Below are 22,534 nucleotides of genomic sequence, written 5' to 3' on the forward strand. Positions count from 1 at the left end.
TCTTGAGTTTGTTGATATCACCTACTGGGATCTATGTGTTGCCATTGCAAAATTTGCTTGTTATTCCATGAAAGGAAATTGACGAGCTCACTCAGTATGTCAATCACAGTCTAAATTTGATATTCTGGGAACTTTGGCATCTATCTGTATTCTTCTCACTTTCGCCTGTTTCTGAAGGCAATACTCTGACTGTCCCCTCAAGAATTTGATCACTGCAAGATCTTCAATATTTCTCTGATTACTATGAGATGATCTGAGAAATTTTAAGAAGGGATGAGATTTTGCCATTCTTCATTTAAGATTATAGGCCTCATGTGAGGAAGCTTCAGCTCTTTCTCCAAGAGTAATTTCTTAAACAAGCTGTTTGGTCTTGTCATTCTAAGAATCTCACGACTCTTTACAATTTTTCCCTCTAGAACCACATCACAGAAATGCTGACCACCTGCCTGATAAAGGTTGCAGGCTGCAATATCCACTTATTGCTCTTTGGTAAGAAACCTAACAGAGACCTGGGGCGGGATTCTCCGACGCCCCGCCGGGTCGGAGAATCACCGGGGGCTGGCGTGAATCCCGCCCCCGCCGGTTGCCGAATTCTCAGGCACCAGATATTCAGCGGGGGTGGAATCGCACCGCGCCGGTTGGCGGGCCCCACCCCCCCGGTGATTCTCCGGCCCGTGGTGGGCCGAAGTCCCGCTGCTGGAATGCCTGTCCCACCGGCGAGAATCAAACCACCTCTCTTACCGGTGGGACAAGGCGGCGCGGGCGGGCTTCGGGGTCCTGGGGGGACACGGGGCGATCTGGCCCCGGGGGGTGCCCCCACGGTGGCCTGGCCTGCGATCGGGGCCCACCGATCCGCGGGCGGGCCTGTGCTGTGGGGGCACTCTTTTCCTTCCGCCTTCGCCATGGCCTACACTATGGCGGAGGCGGAAGAGACCCCGTCCACTGCGTATGCGCAGGGATGCCGTGAGCGGCCGCTGACGCTCCCGCGCATGCACCGCACGGCAAAGTCATTTCCGCACCAGCTGGCGGGGCGGAAATCAGTCCGGCACGGGCCTAGCCCCTCAAGGTGAGGGCTCGGTCTCTCAAGATGCGGAGAATTCCGCACCTTTGGGGCGGTGCGATGCTGGACTGATTCTCACCGTTTTTGGTACCGGTCGGCGGACATCGCGCCGATTGTGGAGAATACCGCCCCAGGGATTCTAAGCAATCAGCGCGATGTCCGCCGACCGGCAGAAAAAAGTGTGCGAATCAGTCCGGCATCTTAAAGGTTATACCAAATTCTGTTTCTTAAATTTTATGACTAAGTTGACCAGAGTGAGTTTGAGAACCAGTATGTCACTCACTCCAGTCAGAAATAATTATGTGGCTCTAAAGCAGGCCCACTGCATCGGTAAGTCAGGCAACACAACAATTCAACTACAGGTTGAAATATGGATATAAATGTGTGAGGATTAACATAGCTCCATGTGATATACTGAAAAATCAAATCTACTCACATTCATAGTTGTGAATTTCCCTTTCTGGCTTCTTTTTGGTTCTGCACCAGTGAAAAACACGTAACGCTGTCGATGATATCCAATTGCGCAGGGGTTAATCTGAGTCTTGTAACTCCAATTATGGTGTTTTCAGCAATCTTGGACGGGATTCTCCGTTAGCCGACGCCAAAATCGGGAAAGGCAATTGGACGGAAAATCGTTTCCGACGCCAAAACCGCAGCAGGCGCTGATTTGATGCCAAATCACAATGTTCCAGCACCTCGACAGCGGCCTCAATGCATTCTGGAACAGCCATGCAGCTGCGCACACCGCTAACAGCATACTTTGAACTTAGTGCAATTGGCCGTATAGGTGTCCCCCACGGCACCACCCCTGGATGTCCTCTGGCCCCAGCTGGCCCATCAGCAGGATGGACGTGCTCCAGCACAACCAGTGCCATCTTGTTAGCTGGGATAAGAGTGTGTAGGGGTTGTAATGTGTATATGCGGCTGCAGCTTGCCAGCCTCCCGAGTGTCAATCATGGACCTGGCGAATCCCACATCGTTTTTTATTGGAATCAATTGTGTTCCAGGCGGCGCAGGTGATAGCCCCTCAACAGTAGCAGAATCGGTCCAGATATGGTGCCAGTTTTTCTGTCGTAAAAGTCGACGGATTCTGCATTGGCTTCAACACTTAGGGCTGGATTCTGTATGCCGACGCCGAAATCACAATTGGCGATTGGCCGGAGAATCCGTTTTGACGCTGGAATCGGGGCAGTGCCGTTTCTTGGATGCCCCGCCGCCTCAAAAACAGTGTCATCGCTGAGTACACCGCACGCCGTTGGGACGGCCTCAGGACGTCACCTGAATGCCCTCCCCCGATGCTCCCCCCTCCCAATGGGCCAACTTCCAAATGGCGTGTGCTCTCAGTTTTCAGGGACCGCCTGTGGCGGCTGTGGATTTGGTCCAGCGCCGCCGCGGTGGGGTGTGGGGGGGGAGTTCACCTGGCTGGCAAGGGCTTCGGCAGGAGCGGGGGGGATTGGTGGGAGGTGGTCCTGGGGTGATGAGGAGGGATACAGGGGGACACTATCTGACAGGCCGGGTCCGCACGCGTCTGGCGCCATGTTGTACGGCGCGACCTCCACAGGTCGCCACCGTGCGCATGCACGGCCACGGACCCGGCAATTTTCCATCCTTACCTTCAGGTAAAGCCGGGGGCTTTATGTGGCGTGGCTGCTAGCCCCCGGCCGGACGTAGCATCGATGTGGGCCTCACCGACATTTTGGTCGTATGACAAGGCACATGCTCCAGACGTAGCCTCAAAATCAGAGAATCGGGGCAGCACGGTGGCACAGTGGTTAGCATTGCTGTCTATGGCGCTGAGGACCCGGGTTCGAATCCCGGCCCTTGGTCACTGTCCGTGTGGAATTTACACGTTCTCCCCGTGTCTGCGTGGGTTTCACCCCCACAACCCAAAGATGTGTAACTTAGGTGGATTGGCCATGCTAAATTGCCACTTAATTGGAAAAAATAATTGGGTACTCTAAATTTATAAAAGAAAAAAAAAATCAGAGAATCTAGCCCTTCGTCTCAGAAACGGAAAATCCTGCCCCTTATTTTCACTTGTTTCCTTGCATTTCCACTGATGAGCACTAGTGATGAATGTTTTCCAGCTACAGACCAAATAAAATTCTATTCCCTTTGGGTCGTGTGACAACCTGCATTCAGCAAGCAATTGTTTGGCATGGCAGGAATAGAAAACGCTGGAGGTTAAACATTGGCCCGTAACTTCCGAGTATGGGCGGAAAGCCACGGCCCGCCAATACTGGAAGAGAAAACTGCGCACCTACCTGCGCTCAGAAATTACGGCGAACCTTCCTGCCCAGTGCCAACCTCGGGCCTCCAGCACGACAGTCTACGCAGGCTCCATCTTGGCACAGTTTCGATGTAGCCCCCTTGTGACGCAGCAGCTATGGGAATGCCCATCGAGGGCAGGCATTTAAACTGCAGATTTATATTGAAGACAATAGTCACCGAGTTTTACAAGTGTTTTAAAGGCATTTTGTTGACATTTTTTTGCATTCTTTTATACAGGCATTTTTTTTTTATGATTAAATGTGATTTTAATTTATAAGTGAACACAGGTTTTGTTATTTGTTTTAAACCTGTGAAACTATTTGAATCTGCACAGTATTATTTTATAACTTTAAGTGTGGCATGCTTAAATGTGTTCATATGGTTTAATTTAGATTATGGTCGCTAGATTTTAACAGCGGCCCAGGGCTTTTTGCTGTCACTGTCTTTGTAACATCTGATATTTCTTTGGTTTGTGTTCATTGAATTACTGCAGGGTTGGAGAAAGCCATTCTGCTCATTGAGTCTGCACTGTGATGCACTATCAATTACTGCAAAGACGAGAGTAGTGAATAATCAAGGCTTTATTGAGCAAAGATGTGTGGCCTCCTGTAGCTGCTATCAGAATGGGAGCAGCACCGGCAAGCACACACATTTATACGCCACCTACTGGGCGGAGCCAGCAGGCAGGGATTTACCCATATACCTCTAGGACAGGAGTCTTACCGTACTACATCTAATATGCATCTAATACAGTTAGTGGTGACTACCACATTCACCCCCTGTTAAAAAAAGAGTCCGGCGGGGGTGGTGGAGAAATTTAGAAGTTCAGTCTTTCGGGGGCCTTGATCCTCCGCTGTGATCGCCTTGGTGCTGGTAGTGATGCCGGCACCGACTTGGTCACCAGTGACTCCAGGAGCGTGTTTTCCTCACCTTCATCGTCCCCGAGTGGAACCAGTGGGAGGACGGATCCTCCTGGGGTGGGGGCTGCGGTATGGTGTGCTGGGGGGAGGGTGAGTGGCGCAGGGCCAACCGGAGGAGGGGTGGTGGGCCGTGGGTGAGGATCCAGCGGGTGCCAGGTCCCGGAGGGAGACTGTGTGCTGGCGCCTGTCGGGGTGCGCCACATAGGCGTACTGCGGGTTCGCGTGCAGTAGTTGGACTCTTTCGACCAACGGGTCCGACTTATGGGTCCGCACGTGTTTGCGAAGGAGGACGGGTCCAGGAACTGCCAGCCATGTTGGAAGCAAGACCCCAGAGGTGGACTTCTTGGGGGAGGCAAAGAAACGTTCATGGGGGGTTTCGTTAGTTGCAGTGCAGACGAGCGATCAGATGGAGTGGAGCACGTCGGGGAGGGCATCCTGCCAGCGGGAGACCAGGAAATCCTTAGACTGTAGGGCCAGCAGGACGGCCTTCCAGACCGTCCCGTTCTCCCTCTACACCTGCCCATTTCCCCGGGGGTTGTAGCTAGTCGTCCTGCTCGAGGCAATGCACTTGCTGAGCAGGAAATGACGCAGATCATTGCTCATAAAGGAGGATCCCCGATCGCTGTGGACGTAAGCGGGGAACCTGAACAGGGTGAAGATGCTGTGGAGTGCTTTAATGACCGTGGCAGAAGTCATATCGGGGCATGGGATGGCGAAGGGAAACCAGGAGTACTCGTCGACCATGCTCAGAAAGTACGTGTTTCGGTCGGTGGAGGGGAGGGGCCCTTTGAAGTCCATGCTGAGGCGCTCAAAGGGCGGGAAGCCTTCACTAGGTGTGCTCGATCTGGCCGGTAGAAGTGCAGTTTGCACTCCACGCAGACCTGGCAGTCTCTGGTGACAGTCCTGACCTCCGCAATGGAGTAGGGCAGGTTGCGGGCCTTGATGAAGTGGAAGAACCGGGTGACCCCCGGGTGACAGAGGCCATCGTGTAGAGCCCGGAGTCGGTCCACTTGTGCGCTGGCACATGTACGTCGGGGTAAGGCATCGGAGGGATCGTTGAGCTTCCCGGGGCGATGCAAAATCTCGTAATTATAGGTGGAGAGCTCGATGCTCCACCTCAAGATTTTATCGTTTTTGATCTTGCCCCACTGTGTATTATTGAACATGAAGGCAACCGACCGTTGGGTCAGTGAGGAGAGTGAATCTCCTGCCGGCCAGGTAATGCCTCCAGTGCCGCACAGCTTCCACAATGGCCTGGGCCTCCTTTTCGACAGAAGAGTGCCGAATTTCGGACGCATGGAGGATGCGGGAAAAGAATGCCACGGGTCTGCCTGCCTGCTTGAGGGTGGCGGCCAGAGCTATGTCCGATGCATCGTTCTCGACCTGAAAGGGGAGGGACTCGTCGACCGCATGCATCGTGGCCTTGGCGATGTCTGCCTTGATGCGGTTAAAGGCCTGGTGGGCCTCAGCCATCAGGGGAAAGACTGTGGACTGAATGAGTGGACGGGCCTTGTCCGCATAGTTAAAGACCCACTGGGCAAAATAGGAGAAGAACCCCAGGCATCATTTCAGGGCCTTGGGGTAGTGGGGGAGGGAGTGTTCCACGAGGGGGCGCATGCAGTCGGGGTCGACCCCAGAGCTCCATTTTCCACGACATAGCCAAGGGTGGCTAAGCGGTTGGTGCGGAACACGCACTTCTCCTTATTGGACGTGAGATTAAAGAGTTTGGCGGTGTGGAGAAATTTGAGAAGGTTAGCGTCGTGGTCCTGCTGATCGTGGCCGCAGATGGTGACTTTGTCTAGTTATGGGAAGGTGGCCCGCAGTCTGTACCGGTCAACCATTCAGTCCATCTCACGTTGGAAAACCGAGACCCCGTTAATGACGCCGAAGGGAACCCTAAGGAAGTGATGGGGCGGCCATCTGCCTCAAACGCAATGTATTGGCGGTCCTCCTTGCGGATGGGGAGCTGGTGGTAGGTGGACATCAGGTCCACTGTGCAATTTGATTGACTATATCCGATATGCGTGGGAGGGGGTACGCATCGAGCTGCGTGTACCGATTGATGGTCTGACTGCAGTCAATGACCATCCTATGTTTCTCCCCAGTCTTACTACCACTTGGGCTCTCCAGGGGCTGTTGCTGGCCTCAATGATGCCTCCCCGCAGAAGCTGCTGGACCTCCGACCTGATGAAGGTCCTGCCCTGGACACTGTACCATCTGCTCCTGGTGGCGGCGGGTTTGCAATCCGGGGTGAGGTTTGCAAGCAAGGAAGGTGGATCGACCTTAGGGTCGTGAGGCCGCATACGGTGAGGGGGGTAGGGGTCCGCCGAATTTTAAAGTTAAGCTTTGGAGGTGGCACTGGAAGTCCAGGCCGAGTATCAGGGCAGTGCAGAGGTGGGGGAGGACGTAGAGCCGGAAGTTGCTAAACTCTACGCCCTGGACGGTGAGGGTCGCGATGCAGTACCCCCGAATTTCCACGAATGGGATCCGGAGGCCAGGGATATTTTCTGGCTAACGGGGAGTACCGCGAGGGAGCAGCGCCTTACCTTAGAGGGGTGGATGAAGCTTTCCGTGCTCCCGGAGCCAAAAAGGCAGGACGTCTTGTGCCCATCGATTTTCACCGTTGTCGTTGCGAGGTTGTGGGGCCGGGACTGGCCGAGGGTGATCGAGGCGAGCTGCGGCTGATGCTGGGAGGCTCCGGGCTGGTCAGTGGTGGTGGCAGGCGATGAGCGGCCAGACGAGCTTCCCGACGAGCAGGGGACCTGAGGCACCGTCCAAAATGGCGCCAAAGATGGGGCGCACATGGCGGGCGGCATTAAAGATGGCGGCGCCCACGGGCCGCACGTGGCCTGTGGAGAAGAAGATTGCGGCGCCCACGGACCGCACGTAACCTGCGGAGAAGAAGATGGCGGCGCCCACGGGCCGCACGTGGCCTGCGGAGAAGAAGATGGTGGCGCCCACGGGCCGCACGTGAGGGGTGTAGGAAAGATGGGCCTAGAAACAGCGGCGACCGACCGGGCCTGGCACACAGCAGCAAAATGTCCCTTCTTTCCGCAGCCATTGCAGGTTGCGCTGCGTGTCGGTCAACGCTGCCGGGAGTGTTTGTTCTGCCCGCAGAAGTAGCATTTGGGCCCCCCTGGTGTTGGCTGGCTGCTGCGTGGCGCAGGCTTGCGGTGGGCTGGGGTCGGTAGCTGGTGGGGCCCACGACGCCCATGAGGGTGCCGTGCGGTCGGGGGCGTACGACTGGACGTTATGGGAGGCCACTGTTAACGAGTTTGCGAGCTGCCTGGTTCCCGCAAGATCAAGCGTACCCCCCTCCAATAGGGCTGGCGAATGTACACCGACCCCATGCCCGTAACAAAAGCGTCTCTGATTAAAAGTTCTGTATGCTGGACTGCCGAAACTGCCTGGCAGTCACAGGATGTGCAGGGCATGCCAGAAATCGTCTAGGGACTCACCGGGGAGTTGCTGTCTCATGGACAGGAGGTGCCTGGCGTATAGTTTGTTGACCGGCCGAATGTAATGTCCTTTCAGGAGCTCCATTGCTTCAGCGTAAGTGGGCGCATCCCGGATGAGAGGAAAAATGTCAGGGCTCACCCGTGAATAAAGGACCTGGAGCTTCTGTGCGTCCAAGGGTTCTTCAGCGGATGTTCGGAGGTAGCTTTCGAAGCAGGGTAGCCAGTGGTCAAAAGCGGATGTAGCGTTGGCTGCTTGAGGACTCAGCTGTGGGCGATCAGGCTTGATGCGATGTTCCATTGTTTTAAAATCTTTGCTCAATAAATTGATGCACTACCAATTGCTACAAAGACGAGAGTAGTGAATAATCAAGGCTTTATTGAGCAAAGATGTGTGGCCTCCTGGAGCTTCTACCAGAATGGGAGCAGCACCGGCCAGCACACACATTTATACACCGCCTCCTGGGCGGAGCCAGCAGGCAGGGATTTACCCATGTACCTCTCGGACAGGAGTCTTACCGTACTACATCTAATATACATCTAATACAGTTAGTGGTGTCTACCACACACTGACACTCTGAAAGAGCACTCTACCCAGGTCCATGCCCCGCCCTATCCCCATAACCCCACCTAATAATTGGACACTAAGGGGCAAGTTATCATGGCCAATCCATCTAATCCTGCACATCTTTGGACTGTGAGAGCAAACTGAAGCAGCCGGAGGGACACATGCAGACACGGAGAGAACGTCTGTGATGAACGGTTACTGCCTTGTCATCATGTAAGGTGATGTCCCCTTTAAGACCGGACTTGGAACCCTGGGGACTCCGCCTCTGGCTCCATCCATCTGTGAGCCATATATAAGGGGCTGCCTGAGTCACCTGAGGTCCGAATTGAATATGGGCCCCTGGTGTTGTGAGGCAGCAGTGCTAATCAGTGTGCCACCATGTTACTGTGTTATTATGTTTCTGCCTTGTTTATTTCAATTATCTTATTCATTTATAATTATCTCACAATTAAATGTTGTGTTTTGATGTTTCAGTAAGACATTTGTAGAAGCTTATAAAGCTTGGAAAATTTTATTGACAAAAATAATTTTCTAAATATAAAACTTTGAAACTAGTTAACATTTAACTGAATGTTTAGGTTTATCAGCTGAACAATTACATAAAACTACCACAACCTTTCCAGATTTCTTGCAATAAAATATGTTTTCTCACTTAAACACAAGAGTCAATAAAATATTTTTTTCTACCTAAACACAACGGTTCTGGCTATTTGAAAAGGGGAGGGGAGGGAAGAGTGGGAAAGTTGAGGGATGAGGGGGCAAGGGGAGGGAGATGAAGAAAGGGGGGGGGAGAGTGAGGGTTTTGACATATCAATTGTAAATTTTACAAGCTCAGTGTCCGAAAGCAGCAGCTGTCAGGTGATTTTGAATGACCCTTGTGTCACCTGGAGCCTGGGCTTGCACACCCACACCAGGAGGTATGCCTGCATCAGGGTCCACATTACCTTTCTCCAGCTTGTCCATTTCTGGTGGCAAGACCTTTTCCGGGCGAAAGCTCAGTCCATGCTGAATGGCAAAATTGTGCAATGCACAACACACTGCAATAATCTTTGTGACTATATCCGGTGCCACCTGACCTGTCCAAACATTGAAAATGTGATTTCAAAACACCAATTGTCCTCTACACTACTTGACGTGTTGCGACGTGTGCATGGTTGTATCGTTCCTGTGCTTCATTATTGGTTCTCCAGAATGCTGTCCTGAGCCATGTTCTCAATGGGTATTCCTTACGCCTCCTTTAATTCCTGGTGGTGTTGTCATGGACAGGTGTAACATTGAGCTTTCAAGGATAAACAAGTCAAGGGCACTTACCCAGTTGTTTGCAGTTACAGTATGGATTCTCATTTGTGCATCACACACTATCATCACATTTAAAAAATGGAAACCCTCCCTGTTGATGAATGGAGCAGTGTCATTTCTTGGTACCTTCAGTGCAATGTGTGGTCCATCGACAGCCCCAATTACTTTTGGGAAACCAGCAATCCTGTAGCATGGTATGGACCTCTTCTTTAATAATAATAATCTTTATTGTCACAAGTAGGCTTACATGAACACTGCAGTGAAGTTACTGTGAAAAGCCCCTAGTCGCCACATTCCGGCGCCTGTTCGGGTGCATGGAGGAAAAATTCAGAATGTCCAAATTACCAAATTTCTCCACCTTCACAGGAGATGTGTCAAAGCTCCCAAGCCCTACCATCAATTGTGTCCGATACTTGGTGAATGTAGGTCCTCGCAGCTTTCTGTGAAATATTACATATGTCACTGATGCCATGTTGAAAGGAACTTGACTCAAAAACGTTCAGCATTGAGGTGAATTTCATTTCACTGTTAAAGCAGTGCAACAGTTAGAGATCAGCTTCAGGTCTTCCTTCAACATTTCACCAAGGTATTCCATTGCTTCCTTGTTGAAGCACAGTCTCCTGGCACACATCTCCTCTGCCGCAATTTTAATATGATGTCCTTTGCCTACACACTCTTAAGGGTTGATAATTGATTTGCTTCCTTGACAGTCGGAGATGATGCCTGACTCTTCCCTGCACGTACGTTGAAGCTTCAATAGAAGTTCAAGGGTTTTAGAAGCCAAGTTTTAAATGTGATGCCCAGTGGGGTGAAGCATGGCTATAGATTTTGAATCTGCTCTGGATTCTACATTACTGGTCAGAGAGGTAGTTCACATTAGCTTACAGGAGGCTTGCATACATCAACTTTGCTAAAGCATTTGAAGAAATCACTGAGGCCTGTAAGGATCAACATTACATCAGGGAGACCCTTAAACAACACAGCTTAAAATACATTGCAAATTCCCAATGTACTTTAGCTCAGAATCAGCTGGGAGGACAGGTGTGCCAACATTCGTGTCCTTGAAGGAGTCATTAGCACCAGTATTGAGGCCATGATCATCCAAAACTAGTTCGGCAGGGCTGCTCATATGCTTAGGATGTCAGAGTCCTGACTGGCAAGGAAATCTTCTTCACCCAGCTCCAGAAGAAGAGGACAAAGGAAGCTCTTCAAAGGCAAATTTGGAATCTTGCATCAGCGTGGCGAGTAACCAATTATCACCAATGAAGCCCCATTTCCATTCAATTAACGAGAGCCACCCATCATTCACCAGCCTCCCCAGCAAGTGCTCACACTGGGACCAATTAGTAATCCTTTTGAAAAACGTGAACCTGACATAAGGGCTTCTGGGGGGAGATGAAGAGGTGAGTAGCCATCTCTGCTCACAGGCAAAGAGCCCGGAGGCGCTGGGCTTGCTGCCCCATGCTTGGTGAGGGGTGGGGGACCCTCAGCTGGGAGTTGGGGGATCCTCCGCAGGGGTGGGCTGCCACGGGAGGGTGGGCGGAGGGCGCTGGGGAGGGCAACCGGGGGGCAGCACCTCGCTGCACCTCCATGCCAATCCCTGGATCATGTGTACCCGTTCCAGGGGCAACCCTTGTCCCTATCTGTCTGCCTGCGAACCACCCATAACCCCCACCAGCTGCTGAGTTCTCTGGCTATGCAGCTGAAGACTATTGGCAAAAAGGAATTGGCAATCGTGGTCAACCGAGCACTTCATACAACCCAAGTATATTCCCGTGGGTGAGCGGACCATGTAGCATGCAGGAGTCATTGCCTGGCATCCCAAACAGACCGTGATGCCTGGACAGTACACATGAATACTGCAGGAGGCAACACCATACATGCAGCAGTCAACATCCGAATACCCAGGTGATGGGGCACTGCTCCAGCGACATGTCCACGGCCTGAGGGTGGGTGATTGCCATGGGAGGGGGCCACCACCTGGTCCGGGTGGTGTTGTGAGCGGGTATCCAGGGTATTGGATCTGGGGCCCAGTGAGGAGGGCCCGCCACGGCCTGGGGTACATGGGGAGGGCATTCCGAGTAGGGTGGTGGGGGAAATAAATGTGGGAATGGAGGGTCCTGGGATGGGAGCCACCGCTGTTTGTTGGTTTAACACCATCTCCCAATGTCTTACACACACTGAATGCTATGGCAGGGATGTTGGACGCAGAAGTTGCCCGAGTGATGCTGGTGCCACGCGATTCAGCCAGACGCCAGAGAAGGCGGCAGCAGCAGCAGCGTCTGCAGATTCTCGGGAGAGCTGCCCATGTACCGGACCCAGCCCCACACCCTGAGGACCCGGCCGCCCATCAGGCCAAAGGGTCCCAGAGAGTGAGGCCCGTGACAGCCCAGGGTGTACAGGCTTCGTTGGCCATTCGAACAAATCACAGACAGTGCGTGCCGCAGGAGGCTCATCAACAAGGAGATGGTGCGACACCTGTGCCATATCCTCTTGGACTTGGTATCATCTGGAGGAGGAGGAGCCGCTCCCAACGGCCGTCAAGGTCACTGCAGCCCTGAATGTTAATGCCAAGGGATCATTCCAGGGCTTGATGGGGACCTGTGTGGTATTTCTACATCATTTTTGACATGGTCCAGGCCCAACAGGATGCCTGGGCAGCAGGTTTCTCCACCATCGCCGGGATACCCCAGGTCCGGGAGTCATAGATGCGATGCATGATGCCCTGCGCTCACCAGGCCATCTGGGGGTGCTCTATGTTTACCAAAAGGGGTGTACCTGTTCCAGGGTTCACCATGTGTGACCATCAGGTGCAGATAATGCACGTGTGTGCATGCTTCCCAGGTGCAGATAATGCACGTATGTGCATGCTTGCCGGGGAGTGTTGTTGCTTGTTTTAGCCTTAGTTTAATTGCTCTTGTTCTATCACCTTTGCTCTTGAGTCGCCAGGTATCTTTCTGATACCGCCACATGGTTCAAGTCCAAGTAATGACCAATAATCCAACACACCGCTTAGTAAGAGTTAAATCAACGCACATTTATTATATACAGCAGTCAATACTTATACATTAATTCTACTTCTAAGCTACTTCCTACAACTAACAGGCCAATACTTAACTTTGGAAATGGCCCACCAGGTCAGGGAAACGAATGGCCTTTCGTATGGGTTCTGAGCCTGTGGGATTCAAAGCTGGTACAGGTCGATAGTCAGGAGTGCCTATTTCGTAGCGAGCGTTGGAGTAAGACTTACTGTTTCTTGCGGCTGTTGCAGAGGGTCAGCAGAAGGGTCTCGAAGGGTGCGGAGAAGAGAAGAAGGATCGATTTGAACTTGGCCCCTATTCTTATAGTCCCCAGGGGCTTCCCACCTCTCGGGGCGGACCTTGTATCTGGTTCCAAGTATTGGACTTCGTCCCAATCACTTGGTTCGATATTCTCCAATGCTGCAGCGATTCCTTGATCGATGGGCAGTTTCGAGGTTGTCATTCACCTCTCTTTGTGTCAGCTCCTGCTGGCGCCGAAAAGTCTGGGTTGGCTTTGTGTGTCTAATTTGTAGCATATAGTTCCTGGGGATTGCTAATTAGTATTCAGATGGCTGGTGTGTTGTTGTGTTGATGGCTGCAGGTATCGATTCTGTCTGGCCTCCCCAGAGGCGAATACACAGTTTTGCCTGCAGCTGCCTGTTTGAGTCCTGTTGGCTGATTTTCCCATCAGCCTCTTCCGTTTGCCATTTTAAATCGGGGTTTGGCCATTCTAATCGGGAGTTAGCCATTTTACATGGCTACAGTGTGCCCGACAATTCCATTCTGGGGCTGTCGGTCATTCTTGCCCTCTTCGAGGAGCAGCCCAGGATGGATGGCTGGCTCTTGGGGTATAAGGGATATCCACTGAAGACCAGGCTCATGACACCAATACGGAGGCCGGAGACTGAAGCGGAGACGATAAGGCCCATACAGTCTCCCAGACTATCATTGAGCGGTGCATCGGACTCCTCAAGATGCAGTTCCGATGCCTTGACAGCTCCGGAGGTGCACTCAAGTACGATGCCCGGAGTGTCGCCCGCTTTGTTGTGGTCTGCTGTGTCCTCCACAACCTCGCACAGCAGCGGGGCGACGAGCTGAAGGTTGGCGACGAGGAAAACATGGCTGCCTTGGAGGAGGACGGGGATGGGGATGAGGATGATGAGCACCAGCAGAGGCTGGACGACGAGGCCAGGGAGGAACCTGAGGTCCAGCTGGAGGATGCATGACAGGTGGCGGTGCTGCGGGACCCTGTAAGCCCGGAGGGCCAGGGAAGCCCTCATACTGATCCGATTCACCGAGGATGTGGCTTGATCCATCGTCACATTCTTATCCACCCGCCACTCCCATTTCCCACCCTCCCAGGGTATGTGTCGGCACTGTCCGCTGGTCACTGTCGAGGGCAGGGGGGTGATGAGAACCCAAAGAGAGCTGGGGACTGGTGCTATTCAATCTATGCCATAATCTGACCCCTGCCTGCCTGCTGAGTTCTCGCTCACACCCATCACATGCATGCACCAATGCATTGCGGGAGAAAGTGACAGAGGCTTCCTACTGGTTGTGCACAAGGGTGCTTATTGTTCAATATATGCCCCCACTATCCTGATGGTGCATCCCCCCCTCCCACCCAACCCCTACCTACCCTGCCTCCACCCCCTCCCATGGTGCCCTCAGTGATCCTCGATGTGCTTTGCCCTTCTAGCTCTACCACTCTATCTAGTTGTGTCCCCAGGATGCATATCAGAGGTGGAGGTAGTCAGCTACCTACCTCTCTCCAGGCAGCACTGGCTGCACTGTGGCTCATCCTCCGGGACTCTCGGGGGAACAGGACATCCCTCCTGGCTTCCACCCCATCCAGGAGCCTCCCAGGTCAGCACACCTGAATCTTGTGGCCGGATCTCCTGGGTGTCATTGTTGTGAGCTGGCTGGGGTTGGCTGAGCAAGTGCTAAGTGCTGCTCGACGTTGTTAGCGGGGGGCTGGCGAGTGCGGTCCCTCATTAAGTGGACCAATTAACGTTGAATAGTGTTGCCGGCCTTGCTGGGCCGACTGCCGGAAACCTTGCTGCAATTCCCGCTCGCGACAGCACTTGGAAATTTTTCTGGAGAATCATGCCCTTAGTCTCAGGAACGGAGAATCCAGCCAAGGATATCTGTGAAAATTGGATCTGATGTGAAATCTGCGTGACAGTGTTTTACTTTTCCATGATGTATTTGCCGTCACAACCAAAACCGACTGTGTTAAAAATAAGTAGACATCTTGGGTGAGACTCTCCCCTACCCGGCGGGGTGGGGGGGGGGGGGGGGGGGGGGTGTCCCGGTGGGATGGAGTGGCGTGAACCACTCCGGCGTCGGGCCGCCCCAAAGGCCCGGATTCCTCTGCATCTTTAGGGGCCAAGACCTCATCTTTAGGGGCTACGCCCGCGCCGGAGTGGTTGCCGTCCCGCCGGCTGGCGTGGAAGGCCTTTGGCGCCACGCCAGCCGGGGCCGAAGGGACTCGGCCGGCCGGCGGAAGTCCGCGCATGCACGGGAGCGTCAGCGACTGCTGATGTCATCCTCGCGCAGGGGTGGGTCACCTCCACATCGGCCATCGCAGAGGCTATGGCCGACGCGGAGGGGAAAGAGTGCCCCCACGGAACAGGCCCGCCCGCGGATCGGTGGGCCCTGATCGCGGGCCAGGCCACCGTGGGGGCACCCCCCAGGGCCAAATCGCTGGCGCCCCCCAGGGCCCCGGAGCCCGCACGCGCTGCCTGGTCCCGCCGGTAAGGGAGGTGGTTTAATTCACGCCGGCGGGACCGGCATTACAGCAGCAGGACTTCGGCCCAACGCGGGCCGGAGAATCGGCGGGGGGGGGGGGGGGGGCGCCGACCGGCGCAGCGCGATTCCCGCCCCCATCGAATCTTCGGTGCCGGAGAATTCGGCAGCCGTTGGGGGCGGGATTCACGCTGCCCACCAGCGATTCGCCGACCAGGCGGGGGATCAGAGAATCCCGCCTCCAGTGTTTTAATTATTTTATTTATACCCTAGTCACATACTTATACAGTATGATTGGACTGAGTTTTGACTTAGTTGTAGCAATCCTGCCTCTGAATCAGAAGGCGTTTGAACTCCAGTCCTCCCAGCAAACAGAGATTAAAGTTTTGACCATAGGAATACCAGGTTGACATCCATTGGGGTAATTGCATCCATTGGGAATGGAGTGCCACATGTTCCGTAGGAAGACACGGGTCAGGTTTGTCGTGTTATTCACCCTGGGGTAATTCGGACTGCACACATTGCAGTTAAATGATAAAGCATACACCAAACGTAGGCGTTGGTTCAATAAGATTTATTGAACTTCAGTAACGAAGCACACAGCTGCCTGTGGGTTGACTTTCTACTATTTTAAGTAAACTAACATTAACTATCTAGACCAGGCTAGCTCTGATCCACGTGTAGAAGGTGTTGAATGATTTGTACACCCTGACTGTCACTACAGTTGTCACCAGTGGAAAGAGGCAGAGTGCTGATGCCTCGTGTGTTTTATAGTTGGAAGATCTGGGGCGAGATTCTCTGACCCCCCGCTGGGTTGGAGAATCGCCGGGGGCTGGCGTGAATCCCGCCCCCGCCGGTTGCCGAAGTCTCCGGCACCGGAGATTCGGCGGGGGCGGGAATCGCGCCGCGCCGGTTGGCGGGCCCCCCCGCTCGATTCTCCGACCCAGATGGGCCGAAGTCCCGCCACTAAAATGCCTGTCCTGCCGGCGTAAATTAAACCACCTACCTTACCGGCGGGACAAGGCTGCGCGGGCGGGCTCCAGGGTCCTGGGGGGGGCGCGGGGCGATCTGGCCTCGGGGGGGTGCCCCCACGGTGGCCTGGCCCGCGATCGGGGCCCACCGATCCGCGGGCGGGCCTGTGCCGTGGGGGCACTCTTTCCCTTCCGCCTCCGCCACGGTCTCCACCATCGCGGAGGCAGAAGAGACTCCCTCCACTGCGCATACGTGGGAAGCTGTCAGCAGCCACTGACGCTCCCGCGCATGCGCCGCCCGGAGATGTCATTTCCGCGCCAGCTGGCGGGGCACCAAAGGCCTTTTCCGCCAGCTGGCGGGGCGGAAATTCGTCCGGTGCCGACCTAGCCCCTCAAGGTTGGGGCTCGGCCCCCAAAGACCTTTGGGGCGGCGCGATGACCGTCTGATTTGCGTCGTTTTGGGTGCCAGATGGCAGACATCGCACCGTTTCCGGAGAATTTCGCCCCTGGTGTTCTGTTTGGTGATTGGTTGTGTTCTGTTCTGAATGTTGATTGTCCCCCCTGGGTGTCTGTCACTGCCTACTTTTACCTCATGATGTGCATGGGTGCATATTATGACAAGGTTAATGAAATATTCATGTAAAAAGGAAGTTCTTTGTGGAACTGATTCAGAGCTGGATTGAAACCAGGGAAATAAATTGTTTGCCTCGTACACCACTAAGCAAGGAAGAAAATAAAATAGTGATCAATTGGTTCAGGGGCTAAGTTTTTCTGGAGAGTAAAGGGGCAGAGGGTGATACGAGAAAGTGTTGATCTATCAAAAGGATCTAGCTTGAGGAGCTCAGCACCTGGCACAACACATTGAAGGCTCTGTGAGATTCCTCGTCAAGTATAAATATGTGTGTTCTAAAGTTCTAATTCCCAAATCAGTTATTAAGAATGTTATTGTAAATCTTTAGTCCATTCACTAAATTATACACCAGAGTTAAAACATTGAATATCACATTTATATTGTCATGTGTATCTGAAGCAAATAGGTAAGAGACCATCTCTCTTGATTAAAAATGAAACTTGATCATCTGCCAATTCACAACACTGAGAACATGAATATGCAATGATCTTGTTCATCACCGTTTACCTGAGAGGGTCACCTGCCGCAATTTATTTTTTGCAATATGTTTAGATCAGTATTTGTGTTCAAACGCTTTTACATTTTTCTGAAAAAAATTAAAAACAATTTTTTTTGTCACTCAGCTCTACTCCTTGTTTTCAAATCCTTCCTTGGTCTCACCCCTCCTTTCCCTTGTCACCTCCTCCAGCCCCACAACCCTTCGAGGGGGTTGTACTTTGTTAACTCTGGAAACCTGAGCATCCCTGATCTTAATCATGACACCAATTGTTAGTGTGCTTTCAGTCGCAAAGCTGGAGGGCTGGATTCTCCGATTCTGAGGCTAAGTGCGGAGGATCCGTGGCGTTTTACGGGGAAAATATCACCGGCGCCCCTCACCGATGCTGCGACCGGTGAGGGGATAGCAGCCGCGCCATGTAAAAAACCTGGCCTCCACGGAATAAACGGCCGGAGAATGGCTGGGTCCGTGGCTGCGCATGCGCACGGCGACATCCTGCAGCGGTCGCGCCGTAAAACATGGCGGTAGCCGTCCGCGGACCCGGTCTGCTAGACAGCGCCCCCCTGGACACACCCTCGCCACCCCCTAGCCACCCCGCTCCAGTCCACCCCGCTCCAGTCCACCCAGCCCTCGTGGAAGCCCCCCGACCAGCAGCACAGATCCCGCCCGACTGTGGCGGCGCTGGACACAGTCCGCAGCCGCCATGCCAGGTTCCCGCATGGCTGGAACCAGAAGTGAACCGTGCCGTCATAAGCCCGGCCCATCGGGGGAAGAGTATCAGGGGAGGGCCTTCAGGTGACGAGCTGAAGCCGCCCCAACGGCGTGCGTCGTGCATCGCGTTGATGCTGTTTCAGAGGGGGCGGAGCATACAAAACCTGCGTCAAGGTGCCGCTCCCGATTTCGTCTTAAAAAGTGATTCTCTGCCCGATCGCCGATTACAAAATCGGAATCGCGGAACAGAGAATCTCGCCCATAAGCTCTGGAATTCTTTCCCTAAACCTTTCTGACTCTCGACTTCTCTTTCCTTATTTTTGTATCCAATTGTATGAAGCAGTGGCATGTGTAGCATGGATTGGATGCAGAAGGAACCTGCCTGTATACTATCCCAACAATGTATCTTATCCATATCTGAGAAAGGCATCTTGTAATACAACAGCAACTTGTATTGCTCTAGCCTCTCTTTAGTAGTAAATGTTCTATTCCAGAAAGCCAGCTGGTGAAGGGCGATACTGGGGTCAACTTTCACGCATTCTTACATTTACTAATAGAGTGGAAAATTGCCAGCCTACACCCCCTAACTCAACCACCCTTTCCTCACACTTTCAGTCAGTGTCTGTTTACACATGTTCAAGTGAATACCCTCCACCTGCATATAAGTAAGCACAATTTATATACAATTAACATTAAAATATCCCAAGGTACTTCACATGAGCAATTGCATATATTAATTGACAGCAAGCTGCATGAAGAGACTTTTGAACAGATGACCAAAATATTGATCAAAGAGAGAGTTTTTTTTAAGGAGCACCTTAAAGGGACAGAGTTAGGTACAGAGGTGGAGAGGTTGAGGAAAGCAACTTCAGAGTTTGAGGCCTTGACAGCACTGCCACAATGGTGATGTGATGAAAATAAGGGATGTACAAGAGGCCTGAATTAGAGGAGCACAGATATCGCAAAGGACTGTGAACTTAAAGAGATACGTAAGTGTGAAGGGATTTGAAAAGGAGAATGAGTGTTTTAAAATGGAGTTGTCAGATTGGCAGTCAGTGTTAGCCAGAGACTTGGGTGACATGTGAATATGATTTTGTGCCAGATAGGATCCCGGCAGGAGATTGTCGGTTGAGCTCAAGTTTATGAAGCCAGAGTGACATTTCCATTTCCCACATCAACCTCTCTCTGTGAGTACTCAATCATTAGGAACTACATATCAGCCTAAACTCATTTCATGTAGAGCCTATACAACTTATGAATATTAACATGGCTCAGCTGATAGTACTGTGGCCACAAAATATTCTGAACTCCTGTTCAGTTCGGGACTTAGGCACAAAATGTAAGCTAATACTTCTGAATGTTGAGGGACAAACCGGTGCTGTTTGTTGTAGGAACCATTAAATCTGAACCTCCTCCATTTGTTTCAAATGGATGTAAATGATCCTGTGGCATGATCAGGGAAGAGTCATGCCCAATGTTCTTCCTTCCATCATACATCTCAAAATATTTTGAATGATTGTTCATTCATCTTAGTGATGTTTGTGTGACGTTGCCTTGTACTAAAGGTTCTCATGTTCATTTGTGAGAATTATGTGTTCGACGTTGGTTATCGTTATACCACTTTCTGGATGAAAGAAGAAAATGATCAAATTCATAAGGCTATGTTAAAGACGCCTTGGTCATGGTCATTTCTCAGATGTCAGCAATGGCTGTCTAATACAGCTAAAAATGCTAATGAGAAACCTGGGGCGTCATTCTCCGACCCCCCAGCGGATCGGAGAATGGCCGTTGGCCGCCGTGAATCCCGCCCCCGCCGGTTGCCGAAGTCTCCGAAGGGAGAAAAGTCGGCGGGGCGTTAATGGCGCCGCTGCTGTGCTGTGGTCCAGGTTCACGCCGACCAGCGTGGAGGTGAGTGACGGCCTGGGGGGTTGGCTCTGGGCAGGCGATGGCGTGGCCGCAGTCTGAATGTGTGGGGAGAGGTGTGTCTCGGGTTGTGTGTTTGTGTGCGCGGCGGGGGGGGGGGGGTTAGAGTGCGCTGGGCTCCGGGGGAGTGCCGGGAGAGGGGTCCGTGCCGGGGAGGAGGATGGGGGGTCCGTGCCGGGGAGGAGGTTGGGGTCCGTGGCGGGGAGGGGGATGGGGGGTCCGTGCCGGGGAGGAGGATGGGGGGGTCCGTGCCGGGGAGGGGGATGGGGGGGTCCGTGCCGGGGCTGGGGGATGGGGGGTCCGTTCCGGGGAGGGGGATGGGGGTTCCGTGCCGAGGAGGAGGTTGGGGTCCGTGCCGGGGAGGGGGATGGGGGGTCCGTGCCGGGGAGGAGGATGGGGGGTGGTCTGTGCCGGGGAGAGGGATGGGGGGTCTGTGCCGGGGAGGAGGTTGGGGTCCGTGCCGTGGAGGGGGATGGGGGGTCCGTGCCGGGGAGGAGGATGGGGGGGTGTCCGTGCCGGGGAGGGGGATGGGGGGTCCGTGCCGGGGAGGAGGTTGGGGTCCGTGCCGGGGAGGGGGATGGGGGGTCCGTGCCGGGGAGGAGGATGGGGGGGTCCGTGCCGGGGAGGGGGATGGGGGGTCCGTGCAGGGGAGGGGGATGGGGGGTCCGTGCCGGGGAGGAGGATGGGGGGGCAAGTGAGTTGGTCCACCTGGCCTGGTGCCAGCCTCCAACAGTTGGACCCATGCAGTCCATGCCACCTGGCTGGGGGGAAGGAGGGGATATGGGCAATGATGACATGTCGTCGATCCCCCCCCCCCCCCCCCCCCAACCAGGCCGTCATGTTTTCCGATCATCCAGCGATGTTGGCCGCCGTGGCGGCAGCCGCTATTGTCCATGTTGCCCTGGATGAGGAGGAGGAGGAGGAGCGTGCCAGAGAGGCGGCGCAGGCTGCCGCAGAGGGGCAGGCGGCAGCCGCCCAGGCTGGAGGGACACCTGACCGACAGGACGAGGAGCGGGAGGAGGACGTCGCGGCCCCACGGCAACGGAGGCACCCGAGGGCGCCCCGTGTGTACCGGCCCCAGCAGTCATACCAGGACCTCACGGACCGGGAATGCAGGAGGAGACTCCGGATGAGGCGGGAAACCGTGGCACACATCTGCCACCTGCTTGCACACCTGTCACCGCGTGGCACTGGCGGGGGACACCCTCTCCCCGTGTCCGTCAAGGTTACAGTTGCCCTGAACTTTTATGCAACGGGGTCACTCCAGGCACCGAGCGGGGACCTGTCCGGCATATCGCAGGCATCAGTGCGTCGGTGCATCCGGGCAGTGACAGATGCCCTATATGCCATGGCGCACCGCTACATCCGCTTCCCTGTGGACCGGGCCAGCCAAGATGCCCGGGCCGTGGGCTTCTCTGCCGTGGCCAGGTTCCCCATGGTCCAGGGCACGATCGATGGGATGCACGTCGCCATGCGGCCACCTGCAGATAACAGGGCCGTGTTCACCAATAGGAAGGGGACCTATTCGATGAACATACAGGTGGTCTGCGACCACCGCATGATGATCCTGCAAGTCTGCGCCCGTTACCCAGGCAGTGTACACGACTCATACGTGTTGTCGCGGTCATCCATCCCCGGCATGTACGAGGGACGCCATCCCCAGCTGAGGGGCTGGTTGCTGGGCGACAGGGGCTACCCATTGCGATCGTGGCTGATGACGCCTGTACGGAGGCCACGCAATGAGGCGGAGAACCGCTACAATAATGCCCATGTAGCGACAAGGGGAGTGATAGAGAGGTGCTTTGGCGTGCTGAAGATGCGTTTCAGGTGCCTGGACCTCTCTGGGGGCGCCCTCCAGTATCGGTCAGATAGGGTCGGCCGCATCATTGTGGTGTGCTGCGTCCTGCACAACATAACGCAACAGAGGGGCGATGTGCCGCAGGCAGAGGACGGCGGAGTGGAGGAGCAGTAGGAAGAGGCGCAGTCCTCCCCAGATGAGGGGAATGGGGGCAATGGTCAGGGCAGACGGGCTAGACACAGGCGGGTGGCTGTCCACCGTTACCGGCTGGCCCAGCGGGCACGGGACAGACTGATAGACGCCCGCTTCACTGACTAGATGGGCGTGGGAATCGGGTAGTATGGCCACAGACCGCACACCATGGCAACAGCTGACCACCCACACCCCCCACCCATCCACCCACCCAGCACCCTCACCCCCCTCCCCAACCCCACCCACCCCCCCCATTGCCGATCCACCTGCGGCACAACGGCCGGGCTCACACAGTTGCGGGTGGACGCATGTCTATTGCAGGCCATGGAGGATGATGACAACCTGCCCTGCAGTGAGCTCCTGGCTCCACATCGTTGGACCATTTCTGACCCATGGCCACAGTACCACCATCCACCCAGACCACCCCTGCATGCGGCTGTGACACTGCAGCGCACGGTCCCGTCATCTGCC

The sequence above is a fragment of the Scyliorhinus torazame genome, chromosome 7, assembly GCF_047496885.1.
Source record: "Scyliorhinus torazame isolate Kashiwa2021f chromosome 7, sScyTor2.1, whole genome shotgun sequence".
Lineage (NCBI taxonomy): Eukaryota > Metazoa > Chordata > Chondrichthyes > Carcharhiniformes > Scyliorhinidae > Scyliorhinus > Scyliorhinus torazame.